Genomic DNA, 4,460 nt, shown 5'->3' with positions numbered 1-4,460 from the left:
CTCCACCCACTCTCCTTCAGCTGTGATACACAGTCCTAAGGACTGTTCTATTGTCAGTTCTCTCTGTTTAATTCTTGTGCCTATCCCATTCTCTGAGTTTGCTCATGTCTTGAAGTTATATCTTGCCTGAGATTACCTTCTTTTTATTAATTCAAAAAGTATTTTAAAGTACATATCTGTCCCAAGCACTCTATTAAGCAGGAGGTACACAGTGCTGAACAAGATCATTTAGTCACTGCCTTCATAAGACTTATATCAAGTGAGGTAATCAAACATTGAACAGATCACAAATGTAAATGTATGAGGAAAGCTTAGTTAGCCCCTTAAAATGGGAAAAAGGGAAGTGAATTCTCCAATATGTTCTTAATATTATCCAGGAAAATATAAATGATAAATCACAAAAATGTTAGTGTACTCTTTTGTTTTAGGTTCAAATAATATATTTCAAACTGGTATGAAGTCCACAGTGAGGAATGACTTAGCAGCAATTGTCTTCATCTTTCTAAGCCAACACATGGGAGTCTGGAGCTTAGAATCAGGAAACACCTTATGATTAACTCCCTGATTGGCAGGAGAACCTACTGGAATCTCTTCCACAAGGTTCTATGACAATCTAAATGCTTTTCTTCATTCTCACACTATTTTATTCTGCAAGCATAAAATGTTCCAAATGTTGCAACACGTAAAATTATTTATTCTGAGATAGGCCACACAGTCAGTGAGGAAAGTACCATAGAAAATAAGCATATTAATTTACTACATTGATCTTTTTTCACAATAAAAAGATGAATCAGTCATTGTTTATAAACAAAGTGACTGAACATTTTGGCCTACAAATGTAAATTTAACAAAAGCCTCTGAAATCAGTGACCGATAGGTTAAAAAAGTTTCCACCAAGTGAAATTTCAGGAAAATTCCCATGTAGTCCTTTGGTCACCAATAATTGGGTGAAAATTTGGAAAAATACCAAGAGCAATCCACTTGTAGATTAGATCTATGTGAGTCCATACAGGAGAACCACTTGAAGCCACCAAAAATAGACACAGGTTTTCAACTTATCCATGAAACATATTTTCATTCCAGAAATTAAAATCTCATCACTTTATTTGTTGATTTCTTGAAGCTCCACCCAGTTAGCAAAGCAGAGGGCCTTCAGATCAATATGAAACAGTTATACAATCATCTTGAAAAGTAATTCTGTAATAACTATTATAATTTATAAGTATATATACTCTTTGTCCCATTAGGCTTACCTTAATGAATCTACCAGATATAAAGACATGTGAACATAAGAAAGAAGATGTTTATTGAGTCATCATCTTAATAACAATAATACAGTAAGGATCTGAATGTTCGTAATAGAAAAATGGATGAATAGGCTGTTATATAAAATGTTATGAAAACCTGTGTATCTTTTAAAAACAAGTGACAACACCACTTTATTGAAAGAGAGGGCTCCTCTGATATTTTCAAATCTTAAAATCTCAACAAATTTAATATTTTCATACCAAAACTGCAATATGTTTTGTCACTTGTTAAATGTAAATTAAGTAAAATTGGGTAACAGCCAAATATCACATGGTTTCTCAACAGTCAGATTGTGTGTAAAACCACTCTTCTTCTTTGCAATAATTTCAACAATGCCCTTTTCATCTCACTGTTTCGCAAGCTGTAGATCAGTGGATTCAGCAGAGGTGTGAGCAGTGAGTAAGACAGTGACATCAGCTTCTTGGTTTCGGGTGAGTAACCAGATTTGGGTTGCAAATAAGTCATACTGACTGTGCCACAGAAGAGAGTCACAGAGGTGAGATGAGAGGCATACATAGAAAAGGCCTTTTGTCTCCCAGTCGTTGATGGCATCTTCAGGATGACAAAAAAGATTCGAATGTAAGACAAGAGTATCAGCAAGAAAGGAACCAAAATAACCAAAAAGGTTCCTGCGAAGTCATAGATTTCAAACAAGAAGATGTCTGCACATGCAAGCTCTAGCACTGCTGGCGGTTTCACAAGAGAGATAATTAATTTCACTGGAGTCACAAAATGAAAACTAAAAAATACCCAAGTGGCCAGTACAGTAGCCACCATGATCCCTGAGACCCACAAAAACATTACAAATTTTAAAAGAATGCTTGTGCTCATAATCATTGGGTAGTTCAGAGGATGGCAAATTGTAGCAAATCAGTCATAAGCCAGGATCCCAAGAGAAAGCACTCATCACACACACACACACACACACACACACACACACACACACACACACACACACACAAGAATGAAATATATCTGTGCAAAACAACCCACAAAGGAAACCGTAGTTTTCTCAGTAGAGAGGACCACCAGCATTTCAGGTATGACTGCACTGAAACTCACTTCTACCACAGACAAGTTCAGGAGGAACAGGTACATAGGAACATGGAACCTTTGGTCTAGGGAGATGATGACTATTATGATGGCATTTCCCATCAAGGTCACTAGATAACCAAAAAAAAACCCCAAAGAGCTGTTCTTGGAGTTCAGGCAAGCTAAAAATGTCCAAGATGATGAATTCAATCTCAGAGCTTTGATTTTGCGTTTTCATTTTCAGAAGTGGAGCCCTACATTGATTTTGTAGACCTGGTAAATAAAGTATGAAGTCAAAGTTGATTAGCTAAGAGTTCCAGCCTTCATTCATGCCAGTTATTCTTGACAGAAGAAGAGAAGAGGAGCTCATCCTGTCAGAAATTTATTTCAGCAATTTTGGAGAATAGTCAGATACTCTGAATAATAAATCTTTCAAATATAAAGGAGAAGTGAATAATTCTGACTCAGAAATACTATCTGAAGAATATTCAATAATATCAAAGTTCTGTCACATCATGTACACTGTGTAGTTTGAAAATTAAACATAGCCTTAAAACAAATTTGAATATTTGATAACTTAGGTTCCTTTGCCACAAATAGTTATAGATAGCATCAATTTTTCTCAAATTTAAATAAGTATTTAAGAACACAAAATATAGTGTTGAAAAACAGATTGAAAAATATACTCCAACAATTTTGATAATAACCAAAAAATTCAAAGTTATAGCAAAGTAGCTATATGTTTAACTTGGAGTCAAGATATCTGGACTTGCTTATATCACTTTGAGCACATCACTGAACTTTCTGGATCTATTGTTTTCCCTGTAAAACAAAGATAAGGATATGGATATCATAAGGTATATGTGAGAATCAGGGGACTCGGGGATCAGTCTAAACTGCCTAGAGCAGTAAGAATGACCATACATTGTGTCTGAGGGGAGGAGAGAGACCAGAGAAATGAATCTCGGCTTATCCAGAATGCAGACAATAAGCTTAGACCGAGTTTCCTTTTTTTTTCTTTTCATCTCTGTTTTTGTAGAGAAGGGTCCATTGACAAGAAAGCTCTGCTGGTGGCAATAGGGTGCTAACAACACTTAGAGATGCATTCTCCCTAACCAGTGTCCAGTGGAAAATGTGCCTGTTAATCTGAGAAAAGGGAGTTCTCATCACAGAATCCAGTCCCAGGATCCTTCCCTTATCATTCACCGTGGTGAGATTACATGTCCATGCATGAACCAATCCTGTGCCCCAGAGATGGAAAAAGCTTCCTAAATAAATGCTTTTCATTATTTCTACCTCATAACAGCTCATGGTGGCTTTTTTTGTACTGATAGGTTGTATGTGCTGATGCCATTGATTGTATCACATTTGATGTACAATTTGTGGGAAGTCATCAACATTAAAGTCATGACATGTATACATCATGTATTTTAGATATCAATAAAAAGTATATGAAAAACATTTCAGATACATGCTAAAAAGGATAAAAAGTAATAATATTATTATCAAACTAAAATTCAAAGTCATTAGTCCTAAATCAAAAATAAATGTGGAGATTTTTCTCTCAAGCGATCCTCAAAGTTTGAGAGAGCAAATAGACAACAAAGAAATATACAATGCCGGGCGCAGTGGCTCACGCCTATAATCCTATCACTTTGGGAGGCTAAGGTGAGAGGATTGCCTGAGCCCACAGGTTTGAGACCAGTCTGGGCAACTTGTGAGATCTCATTTCTACAATAAATAAAAAAATTAGCTGGGTGGAGTGGTGCGCACCTGTGGTTCCAGCTACTTGGAAGACTGAGGCAGAAGGATCACCTGAACCCAGCAGATCGAGGCTGCAGTGGCCATGAGCATGCCACTGTGCTCCAACCTGGGCAACAAAGTGAGACTCCTACCAAAAAAAGAAAAAAAAGAAAAAAGAAAAAGAAATATACATAGGAAGATTTAAATAATAAAATTTTGATTTGACAGATGGTAATGAGAGCAAATATGAGACACAATGAACACTGTTTACATGGTAACTCTATATTTTAATCCAAAATGATCTATGAAATATTTACCAAAATTGATTATGTATTTTTTAAGAAAGAGGATCTCAGCTGGGCTCGGTGGCTCAGCCT

At 36.1% G+C, this 4,460-nt stretch overlaps 1 pseudogene; it reads right to left on the bottom strand.

The window, feature by feature from the left end:
• Positions 1-1,593: 1,593 nt before the first annotated feature.
• On the bottom strand, positions 1,594-2,578 carry LOC103264947 (annotated as a pseudogene).
• Positions 2,579-4,460: the final 1,882 nt, after the last annotated feature.

The sequence above is a fragment of the Carlito syrichta genome, unplaced genomic scaffold (assembly GCF_000164805.1).
Source record: "Carlito syrichta isolate Samal-C Ts95f unplaced genomic scaffold, Tarsius_syrichta-2.0.1 Scaffold305775, whole genome shotgun sequence".
Taxonomy (NCBI): domain Eukaryota; kingdom Metazoa; phylum Chordata; class Mammalia; order Primates; family Tarsiidae; genus Carlito; species Carlito syrichta.
The sequence above is the reverse complement of the archived record's forward strand: the minus strand, read 5'-3'. Positions and strand labels throughout refer to the sequence as shown.